The following is a 22,373-nucleotide window of genomic DNA, read 5'->3' as shown; positions in this document are numbered from 1 at the left end:
CATTCCTCAAATGAGGAATAGAAATTCTCATATAATCAGAAATTTAAAAGAAATGTTATAGACCAGAGACATTATCTGAAGGATTTAATCGTCAAAAAGGTTTTTTTCAATACTTTCTAACATTAATGAAAAAAAAAGAGTTTTGACAAGTTTGGGGAGTAGTACCCACATAGCCCCCCATAACTCCGCCTATGTTTGTTCCACTAGATGGGACATTCACTATTTTCGGCAGAAAAGTGAAAAAAAGAAAAAAAAAAAAAGAAAAATAAATAAAGAAAAAAATAAATATATACATCTTGATTACACAACTTTTAACACTGTATTACTTCGGTATTTGCATGATAATAACTTTCTTGTGTTAAATTTTATTAACCTACCTTGTTAACATGTTTCGATCTATTTTTCGGTCATCTTCCGAACTGGTCGTTGTTGGTCTTGGTGCATATTGTTTCCCGTGTGGGTGCGTTTTGTAGTGTAGAGTCAAAGAGTGAATGTGTTTTGAAATTGAGTTGTGTGTTGAGAATATCGTTGGGTTGTGTTTTCGTGTGTCTGTATATTTCGTATTGTTCTAGTGTGTTGAGTTTCTGGCTTTTTGGTTGGATGTGCAGTATTTCCATGTCAGTGTTGATGTCTCTGTATTTGTGGTTGGCATTTGTGATGTGTTCTGCATATATGGAGGTGTTTTGCAATTTTGTTATGGCTATGATGTGTTCTTTGTAACGTGTTTGAAATGATCTGCCTGTCTGTACCATGTAGAAGTTGTTGCAGGTGTTGCATTTGAGTTTGTATACGCCTCTGTGGTTGTATTTGTTTGTTTTTTTGTGTTGAGATGTTTTTGTAGAGTGTTATTTGTTCTGTATGCGATGTAGTAGTTTAATTTCTTGAATGAGGTTACAATTTTATGTAAGTTTTTGTTTTCTTATGTTAGTGTGATGCATTTTTGGCGTTGTGTTCTACTGTTTTTTGTGGTGTTCTTTTGTCTTACGTATTATGTTGTCTATTATGTTGGGGTTGTATCCGTTTCCTTGTGCTATGTATTTGATTGTATTTAGTTCTTCGTTGTAATCCTGTTGGTTCATTGGTATGTTGAGTAGTCTGTGTACCATTGTTCGGAATGCAGCTTGTTTGTTTTGTGTGGGGTGGTTGGATGTGTTGTGTATGTGTGTTGTTGTTGTTGTGGGATTTCTGTATACTTTGAATGTGTGTTTGTTGTCTACTGTTGTTATTGTGATGTCTAGAAAATTTATGGATTTGTTGTTTTCAGTTTCTAATGTGTAGTGTAACTTTGGGTGTATTTTGTTAATGTGTTGATGTAGGTTTTGGATTTGTCTTTTGTTTCCTTTGTATAGTATTAGTATGTCATCTACGTATCTGTGCCAATATATGATGTTGTCTGCGTGATTGTTGTTGTCGGTGTTTAGTATGTATGTCTGATATATGTGGTGTAAGAATATTTCTGCTAGTATGCTGGAAATGGGTAATCCCTTGGGTAGGCCTTCAATTTGTGTGTAATATTTGTTATTGCATGTGAAGTAGTTTTGTTTTGTGATTATGTCTGTGGTGTGGATGATTTCTTTGATCTGTTCTTGTGGTGTGTTGTTGTTTTTGAGCTTTTGTTCTACAGAGTGTAACAACAGTTTCTGGTACAATGAAAATTTTACTTTACTTCTTAATTTTTTGTGGTAAATATCACAAAATAACGCCACTTTATAGCTTAGTGAATAGTCCTTTCATTACTGTTTTTCAGTAGTTGGTATTACAGTTTTTTTTTTCAAGACTCTGCAACACAAGTCTACCAAAACTATCTGTGAGTCTGAAAATGTCTTTCTTAGTAATGGACTCCCACTCTTCCAACACTCGGGCAATCAACTCATTGCGATTTCTTGGTCTGGGTGTTCGAAACACACTTTCTTGTAATCTGCTCCACAGGTGCTCTATGGGATTTAAATCTGGAGAATTTCCAGGCCAATCTGTCCAGACTTTGATGCCAGAATTCTTTATTGTGTCCAGTGTACTCTTAGCTCTGTGGGCTCTGGCTCCATCTTGCATGAGGAACGCAATATGTTGTTTTGGTATCCCTTAGAACTTTAGAATATGCTGGGAGAATGTGTGTACAGTAATATTCGCCATTCACAGTTTTCTTCTTATTCACTATAATAAGTTGTGTCTTTCCATAACGTGAGATTCCTCCGGCCACCATAATCTTAACGCCAAACTTGGGTACCTGCGTAGGATTTATAGAGGATGGATCCGCTGTTCGAATTCTGGCATTTTGACGATTCGGAATAGAGTGAAGTTCCACAAGTTACTCATCCGTGAACAGAATATGAGCCCTTAGAATTCTGCCAGCAGGTGCATCCTCTGTGTATCCTTCTTTCAGCAACGTTTCACAAAATTTAATTCGATCGGATATGTTCTTTTCACTCAGCATTGGCTTGATTCTTGGTACATAAGACCTCCGACCCCAGTCCTCACTACGACAATGCCTATTGATCGTCATGTGTGAAATGTTTTTTTTTTATAGAGCGGTAACACTCCGAAAAATTCACCCTTTTAGCCACAGCCCGAGTTCCTACACCAACCTTGTCCTTCACCCACTCCCATATTTTTCTCTTTGTTTGAGGTGACACTTTGCTTGGTCGGCCTGATCGTTTAGCATCAGAAACAGAACCATCCGTTTGATTCTTCCATTTTAAAACTGTTGTTGGTGACATTTTCGACAACCTGGCAATATCACGTACTGATTTTCCAGTCTTGACCAAGGCTTGAACCTGAGACCGAGCATGCTCACGTTTTGTTGGTGCCATGGTGACCTGAATGATTAAAAATAAGTGTCAGTATCGTTTATTAAAATTACGCATTAAAAATTACATTTAACTGGTTTATTATCCGGAAAGTATAGACAAATAAAGATGTAACAATAATTCTTGGTACGTAACAGAAACTTTTGTTACATTTTTGTGTTACGAATAATTAATATTGAAAGAAGATGACACTTAATTTCAATCATACTACACGCTAATTTATTGATTAAACAATATAAAAGAATACTCACCAGAATTAAAATCACAAATCACAGGAAAAATTTATGACCTCGTTATTTACAATGCCTAATTTTACTACAAATTAACTCACACTGTTAATATATTGAACACCTGTCTTCAACAATGTGACATTTCCCGCCAAATTATTAATAAAGAATTGGATCACACCACAATCAAGTAGTACCAACTCCTGCATCATAAAATTTGGTCATCATTCCTGGGAAACTGGGAACTAAAAAGAGAATAATTTTCACAAACTGTACCAGAAACATGTGTTACACTCTGTAGTATCTGTAGTGTATCTTGTAAGGGTATGTATGTGTATAGGTTAGTTATGTCGAAAGTTACTAATGTTGTATTGTGTGGGATGTTTGTCTTTTATTTTATTTATTTTCTAGGTCTATGTTGTTCTTTTATTGTTGTTTGTTTTCCGAATTTTATGTTGTTCCTTGTGGTTTAGTCCATACATAACACATCCAACCACCATACCTCTCTCTAAATCTCTCTTTTGCGTCTACTTCATTTTACTGACTACTTTATATTAAATAGGAATATCTGAATTATCTTTAAATATGCGAGTTTCGAACCTAGAACCTTTCGTTTAATGAATCACTATCACAGCCATTATTCTACAAATTCGATCGTGAACAAACTCTTAAAAATTATGTCTACGCACAATAAATTAACATCAAATACTTCCAAATGTATTAACATATGACTATATTATTACCGGTATATAGTAGAACTGAATTCTTAAGTTTCCTGTATTCTTTATTACAGTTAATAGGCCAAATTGATCACTAATTAGTGTGCTTTCTAACAATTTATAATATATATTTAGTATATACCTGTACTTTTTTCACGTGCTAATTAACTAGGCTTCCCTTGTTGACTAGTTAATTAACACGAGAATATGTGCTACATATTCCTAATGTATAATATTCCAAAATCTAAGATGTGAAGTATATTTGGTTTAAGTTTATATTATTATATTTATACATGGATGAACTTTAATAAGGAGGCAATTTATCGCAGAAATGTAAGTACAGCCTAATGATATTTTATTATAGCACACGTCAAGTAAAGAGTGAAGCGATGCTTGGAGAGCGTATTGATAGAATTTCGAATTGAAAACATCTGTACTGCAGTAGCTGACAAGTTGCACGTTTTCAAAAGTGTTCGTAAATAAAAAGGGGAATTTGGATAAATGACAGATGAATTGTGTGTGTATAACGTGTTTATTAATTATTACAACAAATTGAAAATCATCAACTGTATTCTTTTTATCCATACGAAGTATGTAAAACAATTTATTGTAACACTAAGTAACAATTCTATGAGAAAAACAATGCAAATATAACCTAATACAAAATTTGGTAGGAACAGTGAAGATGTACTCTTAATGTTTTAATGCCTAAAATTGTATTTTACGTAAACATTTTTTCTTCCAATTGTATGGCAAGAAAAAGTGACGTAATGAACTTTTCAATATATTTCAGGCAGAAGACTAAACAATATCTGAGAACAAATTGCTTAATAGACAGGTATGCACACGACATCTATTATTATATAATAATATAAATAAAAGTACTCAATTACTCACAGCAAACATAATTCTTGTTGAGAATGTTGCTCTTCCTCAAACAGCAACAGCAATGATGCGGTACGTAGAAGAATAATCCTCATTGTAGTTGTGTACTAAACATCCAATTGTGCATAAAAAATTTGCACATTATATTAAACCGATCCACGTGTAAACAGATAGTCTTTTGAGCTTATCTTTACACATTCCAAAATTATCACAACTGAAAGGCATTTACTGCCTTCCTCTTTCTCTCCACATAGATCGATATTGTTAATATAGTTTATGGTCTGATATCTTCTTCTGCCCCCAACTCAACTCCGATTCACGATTCCTTCTAGTATATCGATCAGTAGGCAGTTTCTTCTCAGCGAGTGACCCAAACATTTCCGTTACATCTTCAATTTCAGTATCATTCATTCTTCACTCACTCTTTCCAACACAGCATATTTCTTATTCTGTATGTCCATTTAACACGATCAATTTTCCTCCATACATACTTTTTTAATGGTTGTATTTGCTTCTCTTCACTTCGTAGTAATGTCCATGTTTCTGCTCCAAATAATCTCACAATCCATCCAAAGCACTTCATTAGTCTCTTACTTACTTCTCTTCCTAGAGGTCTACAAAAGATGATCATTTTTCTACTAAAAGTTTCGTTGCATTCCTATCCTCAATTTCACATCCTAGCAATAGCTGATGTTACTGCTTATAGTACACCCCAAGTATTTGAAGACGACCACTTGTTCTACTGCCTCATTTGGAATTCCTCTGACAATGGTCCTCGTCTTAATACACAATGGATGATAAAGAAACATTCTTGCTACAAAAAATACGGGAAATAGATTTATGACTATTACACTTTTACTACGTCATACTACTTGTGACCAATAAAACGGTACCAAAGGTCGTATTTGAACCAATGATGGCTGCTTATCGCACAATTTTATCGCGTTCTTAGCATTTGTGTCTTTGTTTGCCAGCATTTGTAACTGCGCTAGTCTGGACGTAAAAAAAAAATACAAACCACTCCAGTCGATGCACAGCAGTTTGAAATATGACTCGCTATTGGCATTCAAGAACAAGAATTAATAAGAATCACTGATCACACCAATGCATCTTTTGAAGTCCTATTTACAAATACATGAAGAGCACCATTCGGAAATCCTGAATAAGTTGAATACACCATGTAGGCCTACATCGACGAGTTCCACTTCTATTACGCACACGTCCAATATAACATCAATTGAAAAGCCAACCACATTGAAATTTAAAAATTGTACATGCAATAAATATTCCTTTTAAAATTATTCATGTTTATTTTTTATGTCATCATCGTTAATTAAAACTTTTCTAACACTTGTCTATATTATTAGGTTATCTTATAGCTTCTGCTATATGATATTATGGATAGTCACGTATCAGAGATTGTTTAATTTTAAGATTTATTGAAAATCATCTGTCAAGTGACAATGATTACTGGGATTCGGATAACTGAAGTGGAATGCAACTTTTGTAATAAAAATGAAACTGAATCAACAAAGCCTTCTTGACTAGTAACACTGCCATCGTGATATAGACCGAGAACTTCTCGACGAGAAGGCATTGCTAGTAATCATAACTCAGTACTGCCATCTTGCATGCATCTAGCGAAATATTTGTAATGTTGAGATGGTACAATAATACATACGAAGACGGTTGTATTTTCGTAAGTGAATTAATATTTTATTTTATTGGAGTAATTCGTTACTCTTAATCTTTATATACTGTCTCCTAATCGTGTAATCGTCTATTAAATGCCAATCGAGTTTTGATTGAGATTACTGTAGACAAAAGAGTGAATTAACGTTAGAGTTTCCTGCAAGTTTCTCGTTAATTACGAATGCTCACCTTTCATTATATATATTTAAACAATATTTCAGGTCTCGTTCCTGGTTTCTTGTGAACCAAGCCCAAAAATTTAACTTACAGGACAGAGACAAATACATTCGACAAACACCGCATTACCAAGTCATTTCGTCGGTAAATTTGAAACCTTATTTAACATAGTCTTCCTAAAGAAACACGTTTCAGAGATCAGACTTCAAAGGCTTCTCACTTAAAGCTGTTCATTGCTTCTTAGGCTACCTGAGCGAAGAAACATTTACTACAAAAATCGTATTACAAAAGGTTATTACCAACAGACTTGAGCACATGATTACTTAAACTACAATTATTACCGAAACACAATTGACGTCACTCAAAACGAAGATATATTTGAAAGTTCTCTCGCCTGTACGCTGCCGTTCGTGGTTTCTTAGGATAGTCGAAACTGAAAAACACTAAACCCGAATTTAATATTTGAAAGATTTCTCGCCTGTGTGCTGGCGAACATGGTTTCTCAGTTCAGTCGAATGTGAGAAACACGTACAACAAACTTAACATTTGAAAGGTTTATCGTCTGTGTGAAATCATAACTGAATTTTCAAGTAAGAATAGCGCGAGAAACACTTACCAGAAACATCAAAATTGAAAGACTTCTCTGCCGAGTGAAGACGTTCATGAGTTCTTGGAATATTCGATTGCGAAAAGCACTTACCACACTCATCACTTGTGAAACGTTTCTAGCCTGTGTGCAAGCGCTCATGCACTTTCAAGGTATCGGAGCGCGAGAAGCATTTACCACAAACATCACATATGAAAGGTTTGTCGCCTGTGTGTATTCGTAAATGCACTTTCAACTTATCGGAGCGCAAGAAACACTTACCACAAACATCACATTTGAAAGGTTTCTGGCCTGTGTGCCGGAGATCATGGTTTCTTAGGTTATAGGAATCTGAGAAACACATACCACAAACTTGACATTTGAAAGGCTTCTCGCCTGTGTGCCGGCGTAGATGTCTCTTTAAGTTACCAGATTTTGAGAAACCCCTACCGCATACATCACATTTGAAAGACATCTCTCCCTTGTGAAGAAGTTCATGGGTTTTTAAAAAATTCGATTGCGAGAAACACTTACCACACACATCGCAACTGAAAGGTTTTTCGCCTGTGTGAACGCGCACATGCACTTTCAAGTTACCGGACAGCGAGAAACGCTTACCACACTCATCACACTTGAAAGGTTTATCGCCTGTGTGTAGTCTTAAATGCTCCTTCAAATTACCGGAGCGCGAGAAACACTTACCACAAACATCACATTTGAAGGGTTTCTGGCCTGTGTGTAGCCGTAAATGCTCTTTCAACTTACCAGAGCGCGAGAAACACTTACCACACTCATCACACTTGAAAGGTTTATCGCCTGTGTGTAGTCGTAAATGCACATTCAAGTTATAGGAGCAGGAGAAACACTTACCACAAATATCACATTTAAAAGGTTTATCCCCTGTATGTAGTCGTAAATGCACTTTCAAGTTATAGGAGCACGATAAACACTTACCACAAACATCACATTTGAAGGACTTTCCTCCCATGTGGAGACGTTCATGGGATTTTAGAAAATTCGATTGCGAAAAACACTTACCACACACATCGCATCTGAAAGCTTTTTCGCCTGTGTGAACGCATGCATGCACTTTCAAGTTACCGGACAGCGAGAAACACTTACCACACAAATCACATCTGAAAGGTTTATCGCCTGTGTGTATTCTTAAATGCTTCTTCAAATTACTGGAGCACGAGAAACACTTACCACAAACATCACATTTGAAGGGTTTCTCGCCTGTGTGTAGCCGTAAATGCTCTTTCAACTGACCGGAGCGCGAAAAACACTTACCACATACATCACATGTGAAAGGTTTTTCGCCTGTGTGTAGTCGTAAATGGTCCTTCAAGTGACCGGAGCGCGAGAAACACTTACCACAAACATCGCATTTGAAATGTTTCTTGCCAACGTCCGTGGATAAATGCGAGTTCAGTTTTTCCGCAGTCGAGAAACGTTTTTTACTCGATTCTAATTCCAATTGCTTCTCACCTTCACGAATCCGCACAGGTTTTGCGGTGGAATGTGAATTCTTGTCCAATTCTGATGATACAGTCCTCTCATTCGTAGCTGCAATCCTGAAGTAAATATACTATCAGTCTATGAAATAGTCCCAACAAATATACAATTACAGAATATTAATAAAAAAAAAGGCTATTTCATGACAAGGTGAGTAACGATTAGGGATACAAGCTTATAATTAATTTATGAGTAACACAGGAAGTATCAAAATATCTGAACTATTTGGACTACACCTGTCCAATAAATTTAATAAGGATTACGCCACATTAGTCAATTATTGTCAGTTTTTTTTAATAAACCTGTCTGTTCAAAGTTCATTGTCTTTGTGTGGGCTAAATAATGCTATTATTTGGAAATTAGGGATTGCATATGCCCAATAACTTTTTCTAGCTCTCATTATTGTGATATATAAAAAAACCTTTTTAGTTTTTAATTTTATGAATTTAAAATCAGGAAAATTCGCAGTGGAACATTACTGACTCCATTTCGTAGCAAGCGTCATCATGAGAAAATTTGAATTGGTATTATCTCTAACTTGCCATTTGCTGTCTTGTGAAATTTAAACTAGTAACAATGCTTTCAGAGCTCTGCAATAATGTAATTTACAATTGTACAAAATTATAAGCTTACTAAATAATTATTTTTCCGTTTAAATAATAAGTATTCTCGTACTCAACGATATAAAAGCATGAATTGACTCAATTTAGAGAAATATTTGAAATGTCTGTAGCAAATTTAAGACTTGAATACTCGTCTATTGAATGCATTATGTCAGACGAGTAGCTTTCACCTCTAAGCAAATGTTGTTATTTGAAGTTATTTAGCAGAAATAAAGGGTTGTGCGTCTGGCAGCGAAACATGGTGGCCCGGGTTCGAATCCCAAATGGGGCGAGTTATCTGGTTGCGTTTTTTCCTGGAGTTCTCCATTAACACAACATGAGCAAACGCTGGGTAAATATGAGTGCTGGAACAAGGACTCGCTTCACCAGTATTATCACCTTCATCTCAATCATACGCTAAATAAGTGAGATGTTGATAAAGTGTCGCAAAATAATATAGTAAAAAAGGTATGAAAGTCTGGACGTGAGCAGATGGAAATACGTATCATACCCATGGGATGCAAGTACACACAGGAGGGAAACCGGATGAGTCTGCAGAGAACAGACAAGAACCAAGGAATGAGAACTGTCCAAGATGTTATGTTAGTTCTCTATGGTACAGAGCGAAGGGTAACGACAGACCTCTTCATAAGCTGCAATTTGACAGAGAACTCTTTAGCTCAAAACCTAGCCCTCACTGGATGGGGGAAAAAAAAAAGTTGACATTCCAAGCTTTTACAACACCAAAAGGAAAAGAAGATTTTCGTCTCTTATCGGGGTCATGCTGATTTCAGTGACATTCTATAATACAAGAAAGAAAATATTTTGTGCTGCTGTCATCACCAGCAACGTGGGATGACTTGTTCAAAGGGAGAGAACAATTTGAAGCCAAAGATAATACTCGACTGTAACAAAACCAAAAGCAGGGGAGGGTACTATAGATAAGATGGCTAGAGAGTACACAACGAGTGAGGTGGTCTGTACGTCTGTTGTGATACGTACACATCAACACACTGTAAACTCCCGAACGGAAAATGAAGCAAAACATCATAGGCGCTTATTCCTGCTTCAACTAGGTGACCTGCCAGTTCGTCTCTTCATCACCCAGAGATCTACGATTGTGGTACTGAGAAAATTAGAGCGTGTTTCTAAGGAAGCACTTGGTACACACACTCCATACAATGAAGGCTGCTTTAGCCAATGCATCAGCTGGAAATGGAAGGAAAAGTGGACACTGCCACATCGCCCCAGTTTGGCAGACAAAAAACTGACCTGAAGCTTCTGATGGTATACGAGATTAAGACATATGGCTTGTATGCGGAGACTAACAGAAAGACGGGAGTTCAAACCTTACCGTACTCTGATATCCCTCTGCTACCTGCAATCTTGTGCTAGACGTCATAGGGAAGTAGAAATTTAATGGAGTGCATCACTCGACCTCATGCTAAAGAGTAAAGAGCATTGAAGGCTTCATCACAATATCCTCAATTACTTCAATTTTTACTTCTTATTTTAAATAATAAAATAAAAAGTATTTCAGAAGCAATATCAATGTTCGGCAGCATGTATAGCTGTAACCAGTTTTTTCATCTACGAAACTTAACAAACTTCGATTGACAGACAATAATTTATTTACGTTCAGTTTTATGGACTGCAACTGCTAACGTAATATTGCCTGATATAGAGAATGTTATATCCAGAAATAATCGTTAAATATGAAGCGTCTGCAGCAGGTCCTTCAAGTGAGAAAAATGACTCTTGTGATATAACAAAACGTGTTTCAACATTGTGAGTACACATTGCAATTGCAACAAACAAGCAATCAAGTAAAAGCTCAGGAAGTAACTAGTTTTCCTCGTGGTTTAGTTTGTACACTGACGTTCAAAGACATCTGACCTTCGATTTTATGATAATGTAAGCGAATTTTTCACTCAGAGGATAAGTCAGAAGAAAAGACACGCAAAAAACAAAGAAACTTTGAAACAGTATCCCTCGGTCTCAAAAGGTTTCACCGTTATTGGGGCGTTTATAAAGTGTCAGGGAAAATGATGACGTAGTTCAAGCATAAATTATTATCATAATTGACAATATCTGCAGTTTCACGTTAAAACTAGTGTAGTTTTGCAATCAACAGAGGGGGATGAAATATTGATTTGTATAATGCGGGTATTATTTGTCCAGTACGATTTACAACACCGACTATTACTTTGGGAGATGGAGTTTGAATCCCTGTCCCGAATATTCAGTATCCATCCCAACAGATCCCTGGACCAAAACTAGGTAAATAGTAGATTAAAACACAAGTAATAAAATACTGCAAACATAACAGAGAGGAAATTACATAATTCGGTGGATCTTTCGCACTAACTTATGACTTCGTCTTCATTGTATACTCAACAACACTATGTCTCAGAGACTTTTATGTCACACTAAAAGAAAAAAATTGTTTTATTTAACGACGCTCGCATCTGCCGAGGTTACATCAGCTCGACAGTGTCCCGCAGAGTTCTTTTACATGGCAGTAAAAATACGGACATGAGCCTGATGCATGTAAGCAGACTTAAATGCCGTCGACCTGGCCCGGGATCAAACCCGCAACCTCGGGGTTTGAAGGCGAGTGCTGTACCAACTACGCCCACCAGGCCGATTTTGGTGACATTCCTTCCACTTACTAATATTAATTTGTCTGGATCCTTTTTATTCGTTTAGATTTATTTAGCTGGTCAATAACTACCGTAGAAATCATCATAAAGAGAAAAAACTCCCGTGCAATAACACCCGATATGATGTAAACAACTGGATACGCTAGAAGTGACTAGTGACATAGACCGTTGTTCCAGCCAAGACATTCATGTTCCTAACTCGTGTAGAAGCGCCTCTGATACAGATATTGAAAAACAATTTTTGTGACAGCTGTGTAAGACTATACAGAGGATTATTCCATTAAAAACTCAATTTTTTTTAAATTGTAACATAGACTGTTATTCAGCTCAATGCTTCGATTTCGTATCACACATATTTCCATTTTTAATATTGTCTGTGTCTTACATGTCTGTCCTTTGTATGTTTCTAAATTCATTACAGTTTTTAACTGCTGATTACTATTGTGCATGACGTATCTCAGGTACTAATAATATAAATTGTTTCAATTATATGATTGTGATTTCACTACAACTACAATACTTCACTTACAGTAACACTTTCGTGCCTGAGAGCTGAGTAGACATACAGTTATATGCAGTCTGTTACAGACAAGCATGCAGCTATCTTGTAACTTGAAAATCATAAGTTGCTGTGCTCATTTCGTGAAATCACTATTCTAAAGTCAGTATGTGTGCCAAACACTGGACAGCACGGGAGATAATGGCATTATTGCTAGGAGCTCTGCATTAATAACAACACCAACAAGTTTCTTGTGTGAGAGAGATAGAAGGACTAGGTCTACGCAGTGGAGGGGGAAACAGTGGCCAAACAGAAAGAAATCAGAACCTGGTGAAACATAGTTGAGAGTGAAAGACTGATGCCCTTAACTGCACCAGGATGCATGAAGGAACGAACAAACAGATAAATAAATCAATAAATAAGTAAAATATGCAAATTAATATTACATAACGGCTTCCAAAACGTGATGAGCGAATCGCAGAAAACCTCTTGGAATGAACTCGAAATGGCAGTACATAATTTCCTTGGGAATTACAAAGACTTCAATTATAAAGAAACTGTAGAAATTCAGTTGAAGAGTTTCAATTCCCTAGGGTGCAATATGAGTGTATGCTTGTCCATCTAAATTATTATGTTGAAAATCTAAGCACTTTTAATGAAGAATATGAAGAAATGTTTGAACAGTATTTATGGAAACCAGACATCAAGCGAAGTGGAGTGTGATTGTGATAACTGATTATTGCAGGATGATTCAGACAGTTCTTCTGAAGCTACTTCTGGACAGTCAAGAAAACGGACACTTCAAATACAATTAACTCTCTATGTGAAGACTCGCACACCACACTCACCTTTCGGAGAAAGACTCGTTGTCCTCTGCTGTTACTTCCAGCCTTGGCTCCTCATTGAAGTCACTGTGCACTTCCTACAAATACAGAGCAAATAAAACAAAAAGATAGCTCAATTTACATTAACAAAAGGACATCGATTTTAGTTGCAACACAACTACATTTAAGTCGCAACAGGCCTAGTAGAATTTTAACCAATAAAAGAATAATCTTAGGGAAGAAATTTCATAGGGCACAGCTTTTCGTTGTAGAACAGCGCTATTCAACGTGTGGATCCCTAAAGGTGTACCAGTAGTTTAAAATGCTGTGGCACACTCATATAATCTGTTGTTACCAAGCTGGAGGGGATTTCGAGGGTTTTAGGAAGATCTGAGAATACTGTAAAATAAAAAACAATGAGGTATATCTGTAGGCATTAAAATATTGAATATAATATTTTCAATTTCACATGACTATTATTTTATTGGGTTATTTTACGACGCTGTATCAACATCTCACGTTATTTACCGTCTGAATGACATTAAGGTGATAATGCCATTGAAATGAGTCTGGAGTCCAGCACCAAAAGTTACCCAGGATTTCCTCTATTTTTTATTGCTTTTTTTACGACGCTGTATTAACATCTAAGTTATTTAGCGTCTGAATGATAAGGTGATAATGACGGTGAAATGAGCCCGGGGTCCAGCACCGAAAGTTACCTAGCATTTGTTCGTATTGGGTTGAGGGCAAACCCCGGAAAAAACATCAACCAGGTAACTTGCCCTGACCAGGATTCGAACCCGGGCCACCTGGTCATTTGCTATTTTGGGTTGAGGGAAAACCCTGGAAATAACGTCAAACAGGTAACTCGCCCCGAGAGGGATTCGATCCCGGGCCACCTGGTTTCGAGGGCAGATGGGGTGACCGTTACTCCACATGTGTGGACTGAATTTTATTATTTATCAGTCAACATACTGGGGAATGTTAATATGAAGAGTGGGTAAAAAAGCGACAGGTTGCAAAAGACGTTCAGAAGAGAAACAAAATACAACATAAACACTGGAGGAACACGTTACTTTCCTTGTTCTAAACTCACCTCAGGTTCATGTTTGAAAACTGGGAACGAAATTGGCACTGGATCTTCTTCAAATTTCATGACAGATGTGAGATCTTGGATCTGGTCCTCATATTCCTCCTTTATACCAGTCACACAATGATCCCCAAGATTCCGTTCCTGCAGTACAGAGAGATATATTAAATGAACAATTTATCACAGGATGTTAGAACACGACCCATTTGATATAAGCTGCTCCCTATGTGTTCATAGGCCTCAGCATGATCACAACCTATAGCACGTAATTTACACTATGATGAATAGAGTCAGGATTCATATCAAAATGTATATAATCCATGCAAAAACATTTTTCAAGTGAAGTTTCAATAAATTAAGAGTTTTTACTTGATTTATTTAACGATAGCGAGATGGTATTTGGCGATATGAGGCCGAGGATTGGCCACAGATTACGTAACATTCACATTATGGTTCCGGAAAAACTCGGAAAAACCCAACCAGGGAATCAACCCAAGAGTGAATCGAACTTGTGACCGAGCGCAACTCGGGATTGGCAGCCAAGCACCTAGCCGACTGAGCCACACGAGTGGCTTCTATGACAGAGCTAGGGTCAGTAGGCCTTCTCTTCCGCCCAGCCACAGTCTAAATCTAATTGATTACAATTGGCTTATAGTGACGGTCACATAAGAACAGTTCCTGAACAGCAAATATTGCCGTCATGACAGTGATGCCAACTGTTACCAGATATCACACGATCCTGTGTATTAAATGAATTATTTACTTATCGCACTTTATGTTGGAAGGTTATTCTAAATAATTCAATAATTTGTAACATATTTTCATAGGAAAACTATACGGAGAAAGGAATCAATATGTCAAGTGTTTTGTCTGGCAATACGAAATTCATTGGTTTCACTAAACTATTCACTCACGAGACGTAACCTAAACATTTATTTTGTTTAACCACATGAAATTATTAGTACTGACTCCGAAAACTTACATGACTATAGTTTTCAATTATAACCACAACGCAATACACAAAAAAACTATTACGTATTAATATGGTAATTTCCTAGAAGACGGGCAAAATGCAACTTCGCTGACGAAAACTACCAAAAACGTACTGCCAACAATGAATATGCAACAGATATTCATAATGATATTAAAACTGATATTAATTAATTATTTTAAGTTCAAATTTCACTAGCTTCCAGTAACCGGCTCAGAAATCTAGTACAATTTTAATTTCATGGCACTGTAATACCGAAATTATTGTCGATATTTGTATCAGCTGCCAACATACCAGTTACAAAATCACTACCATTTGTAGTATCTGTCAGTATCGAAATTCGAAACGAAGTTGGCAAAAGAAAATTCAACCTGCAAACTAGAAAATCACCACAATCCACTAGCATATCTAGTAATGGGGAAAAAATGATTATGTTTCACCCTTATAATATGAAGCATCCGAACACCCAGGGCCATCGTTTCCTCAACCCCTTGTCTCTTTTTATATTTAAAGACGTCGTAACATAATTATTTGGGATAGTTTTCATATACTGATAATGTTAACTAAAGTTGCCAAGGCAATAAAGCTTTATTGATAGGTCAGTTTTAAATTTATTCATTGTTCACAACAATTGGTGTAAAGATTCAACTATCGTCCTCTAGGTCGAGTTGATTTTTATCACATCCGTTCGTTACGTTGTCAGTACAGAAGAAATTAATAAGGAGTGCACACACAAGTTTCTGGACTGCTACACATTCCTTCAATAATGTAAGTAAAATTATATCTAAAAATTGCTGCACAACAATTTCAATTACATAAATCTAATAAGCATATGTGCAATTTTATTATACTAACAGATTTTTAATTTACAACTTATCACAATTGCATTAGAGTGGTTTGAATTTGTATGCAACTTTAGTTGCCAGTGGGCACTTACGATTATGTGTTTATTCATTTTACATATTCTTCAAAATTTTACCCTTGCTAACTCTGAAAACGAACAATGACATAATATCAATTTATTATAGCAGTTCTTTTCTTCACTACTGACCAGTTCGTAGTTCGATTCCGTGCTGTTGTACATTTTTATTTACGTAATATCTGGTACTAATATATCTGATTTTCATCTGTTATTGTATTATCGTTATGTAAATAGGCTAACTGTAAGTAAAGAGATTTTATACATTTATTATAAAATAATTGGAACAAAATTTATGTTTGTTTTAGGATGTCACAGCATTCCAAAAAAGGAAAGGTAAAATCTTTTACAGTTCATGAAATTCTAAATATTGTAGAAGACAATAACATAGCATTCTGCCCTCCACTCGAGAAGAAAGGAGCTGAAACAGCTCAGGATTCAGACCTCTCGGATAATGAAGCTCAAGGCAACGTCGATCATCTTCCAGCTAGAATACTTTGCTCTCGAGCTCTTCCAGAGTTTGACGATGAGGATCATTCAGACACTTCTACTGTATCTGGAATTACAAAAACTTCTGGAATATATATTCTACTCCTACTATGACTGAGGTTGCTACTTCTGCTACAGTATCTTCATCCATGGTTCCAACTAAGTCCAATGCTTCGTCAACGACTCAATCTTCATCTGCAGGAAATTTTCCAATACAGCCTCGAAAAATAATGAAGCTAACTACTTCAAATCTAAAATGGAGCAAAGACAGCAAAATGGCACACTTCAAAATTAAGGAAAGGAGTTGGACTGATGGAAGGACTTACTAACAGAAGGCTCGGAGCCACTGGAACTCTACGGGAAAACAGAATCACTGATTCAATGAATCTGCCTGATAAAAAAAAAAGCTGGAAGAAAGTATCCTGAGGTGAAATGGCATCCTCTACTTGCAACGATTTGCTGGTAGTCCGATGGAATAACAACAGTTCGTTACAGTTCTCACAAACTATCATCCTGTTGATCCCATGAGAAAGGCAAGCAGATATTCCACCGCTGATAGGAAGAAAATTTCTGTCAACGTTCCAGGACCTGTAGTGCAGTATAATACCAACATTGGTGGTGTTGATATTGGTGATCAGTTAATAGCTACTTACATTACAGCATCAATGCTAGGAAATTGTGGTAGCCATATTTCCGATGGGCATTAGATGTAACTTGTTTTCAAGGATGGCTTCTATATCGTAGATTTGGGAATGACATCTCTCTTCTTGAATACAAACATCAATGCGTCATTCATCTCCTGAAGTCATATGGTTATACAGCAAACTCGCCAGGAATCCGTCGCTCCTTATCATTTTCCGCAGTGCTGGATAAAGTGCGTAAGGACGATAAAGGCCACATAGTCGAGAAAGGTCTATCGAAGTATCGAAGATGTCATGTATGTGGTTCTCGTTTGCAATAAGAGTGATGCTGCGCTTCATCCTGATTCGTGTTTCAGAACATTTCATGATGCATGAAAACTATTTGGTATTGAATAAAATCTACTTTTCCCTTATATCTGATACAAAAATTATGGACAGAGTGTAGAATAAGAATCTAAAGTTATGTAGTGTGTGTAAATTTATAAGTGCTTAATAAAAAAAAGCTTTTTATTGATGTAAGATGCATTTATTTCACAATAACAAAATATCAGACACACAAGTGCCCAGTGGCAACTAAAGTTGCCAGCCTAGAATGGACCTTTTGGTTGTAATAATAATAATAATAATAATAATAATAATAATAATAATAATAATAATAATAATAATAATAATAATAATAATAATAGTAATAATGTTTTATTTTCGCTGACAGAGTTAAGTCCATAAGGCCTTCTCTTCCACTCAACCAGCCATAATCAATACAATACATAAATTTAAATTACAAATATTTTCACTACACTTAAAAGGTTCTCCAGCAATAATCTTCACTACACATTTATTTAAATTTAGATAAATCTATAAGGTAAAGTAGTAACTTAATTTATGAGCTAATTTAATTCAATGAATTATAATTAATTTAATATTTGAGATAGCTAGTAAAATGATTAAAATTAATTTAATATAAGCTTACTAGGACTATGTTACAGGGAGAATATATATATTTCTATTTCTATAATGAGAATATTAATGTAATTGCCATTAGAGGTTTTGTAAATCTATTTAGAGAAATTAAAGATAATAATAATAAGAATGGACAGATGTTAGTTTCATTATAAGTAACAAATATTAATCAGCAATTCATCTGTTAAGTAAGAATTTATGTAATTTTGACCTAAATGAAGCAATTGTCCAACAACCCCTTATATCACTCGGAAGCGAGTTCCAATTTCTAGCAACTGAAACTGTATAGGATGAAGAATATAAAGATGTCTTGTGGTAGGGTATAATGAGTAAATTGTTATAATGAGATCTTGTACTTAGCTGATGATATGCGGATAAATTTTGAAAACGAGAAGCCAAATATATTGGGGTAGCGGTGCGCAGAATTTGAAATAAGAGAACAAGAGAATGCAGGGCTCGTCGATCGCTTAGCCTTAGCCAAGACAGAGTTGTAGGTATATGAATGAAATAAAATTATAGTAATTAGGGTTCTTCCAGGATCACATAACAGAAATATGACGTCACAATCTCACACAGGGAATTACGGGCATTAATGGGTTAATAACGGTGGCCACTACCTGCCACCTAGAGGCAAAATAACTTTTTTCATTACTCGCACATAAGCGCTGATTGAGTGGGTACTGTTAGAAACCATAAAATACGATCCAGCAGGCAGTGGTTTAAACCCATTGTTCAATGTGTATCAAAATAATTGTTAGATCAGCAACAAGAGAATAAAAAAAATCGTAAACTTAAAAAGAAGTCTGTTCCTAGGCACAATTGTATCTGTGTATTCGAGATAATTCTGTCTTCAATAGCAGAAATAAATATTTGAGAATTATTATTATTATTATTATTATTATTATTTTTTTTATTATTATTAGTATATCAATTTTAAAAAGACTCCCTACAGTTTATGGTGTGAAAGTTATGGAAAAGTTCAAATAGTTAATACAATTCTAGACTGGTAATAGGTCTGACATACTTACAAATGAATTACTGATATATGTGTTTACTAATAGAGAACCACTTACATCATCTTCAGTTTTCACCATAGGAAAGCTAATAGGCACTGGTGTGGTGTCTTCAACCTTTATCTCTGATTTGATATCGTAACTCGGGTCCACGCACTCTGTCTTCATGTCCGTCACTTACAGATGCGATGAATTCCCTTCCTACAGGACAAAAAAACATCGTGTATAATTTTATCAGTTATTTTAAAGATGACTTGATGAGTAACAGCCGCAAATCTGGTTGTACATGACAGTCATTGCTAACGTGAATCATAATGTGCACGTCAGTAACAGAAGCAGATCTCAAATCAATGTAGTTTTAAGCCTTTCAACATATTTATTTAAGATAAATTTTACTTGTCAATAAATGGTAGCATGTACTCCATAATTACTGATCAAGTGCGTTAGAAAATATGACTGTCGTAGGACATAAAAAAAACACCTTGCCTGAATACAATTATGTGCTATAAATAATAATGCAAAACAAAACCTCTCTCACATGATATCCTATGTTCAACTAAGTTTCAAACGGTGTATCAAACAGAATCGTAGTTCCACACGGTTTTGGGACGGATTAAGTTAATAATTATTGCAGCTCTGCATTACTCGATCATGATGCAGGGTGAACAGCGATCACAGAGACTAGCTGAACTTCGTGTGAAAGGTTCTTCCCATGAGAGGAGTAGAATCAACGCACACTTCATAAAGCCAGACCAATTCATGACGCCATATAAATCACAGCAACAGCAAGGAATTTATTCAATTGATTATAAAGTGCGAAACGTATGCTTTTCTCCACTGTTCGATAAACACACAAACAAGATTCACAGTAAAGCTTTTCTATTTACCTCTGATGAAGCCTCATTCTCTTCTATTTTGTAAACCATTCCAGGCTATGATTCAAAACTATATGGCCAAACATGTGAATCAAACGGACCGTGACAGACGGGTCTATGACGCTTCATGGCCTTACTTTATTTTTCCAAACAAGCCTGGACATAAGAGACCCAGAGACTCTAGGCAGTTAAAAGGCTAGGATTAATTTAATGTAATTGGAATTTACAAAATAGACAGGCAGACTTGGAAATGAAGTAGACAAGTACCATTTATACTTTTGTTATATTTATAGTTACAAGATTACTTCTAATTGAGGTACTGGCTTACATATATAAACAGCAGTACTTCACTTATATGTCAGAGGAAGAACAATTGTTTGTATACATCTCATTAATGAAATATGTTACTAGTCATCGATGAATCCAATGGAGGAGGAAATGAGAAGGCAACACTATCCAATTATCTGCTGGCTTAGTTGCTTCATGACTGATGCCTCAGAAACGATGGGAATCCTAGTCAAATTGTACCATATTTTGACGAGTTCCAGTGTGGGAGAATGTAGATCTGAAACTTCTACCAAAAGCCATTTTCCACTTTTCCACTCCTTGCCTCAAGACTTCCTTCTATTCACTCATGTTATATTTTCTATGGAAGTACTTGCTCTCAATTTCTAATATTTGATCACAACATTCGTCAAAACTCCCAATGTCACTGCCATTTGTTTTCTCGCAGAGAGAGATGGTGCAATATTTCAGCACCTTCCATAAAAATATACACTGCTCAAAACAATTAGGGGAACACTAAGATTTATTTAAATATTTTTTCATTGGATAAAGCTACAGACATGAAATTAATAAAGTATATTATTTATGGTTAATTATGGCCACATTTATCTCCATGTCAATAAAGACAAATGAATAATGTCACCAAACAACAGTTTAAGACATTGCACTATATAAGAAATTGAGTCTCGTCCTTACTTATCAAACTTAAACACTCGTTATGAAGGTCTAGCGTCGAGTATGGACTCTACGATATTCGATGACAGCTTGGCACCTTCGTGGCATGGTCCCTATGAGATTCTATATTTCCTCTTGGGGAGTATTCTTCCATTCCTTTTTTAGAGCATCTCCAATTTCCTGCAGGGTTTGTGGAACTTGATTTCGGTTCCTGACTTTCGTACCCAGTAGTTTTCACAAGTGTTCAATAGAGTTGAGATCCGGGCTGATCGCTGGCCACTCCATTACCTCAATTTCATTCTCCTTTAGGAAATCCCTGGTGACAGCCGCAGAATGTGCCCTGGCATTATCCTGAACAAACAGAAATCCAGGGCTACTCCAATGGCAGCAGTACTAGATACTCTTCCAGAACGTCCTCGATGTACCGGACAGCATTTAGTCTCTGGGGAACAATTACGAGGTCAATACGATTGTTGTACATATTTCCGGCCTATACCATTATGGAACTTCCACACGATACCTGGATTCGTCCGAGAAGAGCACACACTGCCAATCCGCACGGCTTTCAGCAAATCACGTAAATCTTGCTGCGTGATGCTCATTTGTCAAACGCTGTTTTTAACAGGCCTTTTTGGACGAATATTCTTTTTCCTTAATCTGTTCCTTACCGTTTGGTATGAAACCTGGATTCCGGAAGCTATATAGAGGTCATTGTGCAGGTCTCTTGCAGTTTTTGTACTCTTTCGAAGAGCTGATAGGACAATGTGTCTGTCGTCCTGGGGGCTTGTTTTATATTTACGGTCCTGGCCAGGTCTTCTACAATTCTGACCTGTCTCTCAGTGCCTGTTGCGTAACCTGGACACCACGGAGGAGAAACCTCAAGCCCTCTAACCACTTGTCTCAGTGACTGACCTTGTCGTAAAAGAAGTAGAGCATGATATACTTCAAACTCATTTAAATGCCTCAGAGACTTTAATGAATAAGGGGGTAACCAGCATTTGTCCCTATAACAACGTCAGAAAGCTTACCAATCAGAAGTTGATGGTGCCTTCCGCAATCAAATTTTTCTCCATATTTGTTATTTAATGTAATTACTCTGTATTTAGGCTATGGATTTTTAAAATTTGTATCCCTAGATTAAATTAATGTTCCAATTTACATATTGTCCAATTTTCAGGATCACAGCTTCGAAAAACAATAACTTATTCAACTCATTACAAGTGTTCCTCTAACTGTTTTGAG

General features: G+C 36.2%; 1 protein-coding gene across 1 annotated transcript in view; it reads right to left on the bottom strand.

Moving 5' to 3' along the window:
* LOC138692154 (zinc finger protein 493-like) overlaps positions 1-22,373 on the bottom strand; it is a 190,383-nt gene that overhangs the window by 70,792 nt on the left and 97,218 nt on the right. The gene's annotated exons all lie outside the window — the stretch shown is intronic.

The sequence above is a fragment of the Periplaneta americana genome, chromosome 16, assembly GCF_040183065.1.
Source record: "Periplaneta americana isolate PAMFEO1 chromosome 16, P.americana_PAMFEO1_priV1, whole genome shotgun sequence".
Lineage (NCBI taxonomy): Eukaryota > Metazoa > Arthropoda > Insecta > Blattodea > Blattidae > Periplaneta > Periplaneta americana.
This window is presented reverse-complemented; position numbering and strand designations above follow the sequence as displayed.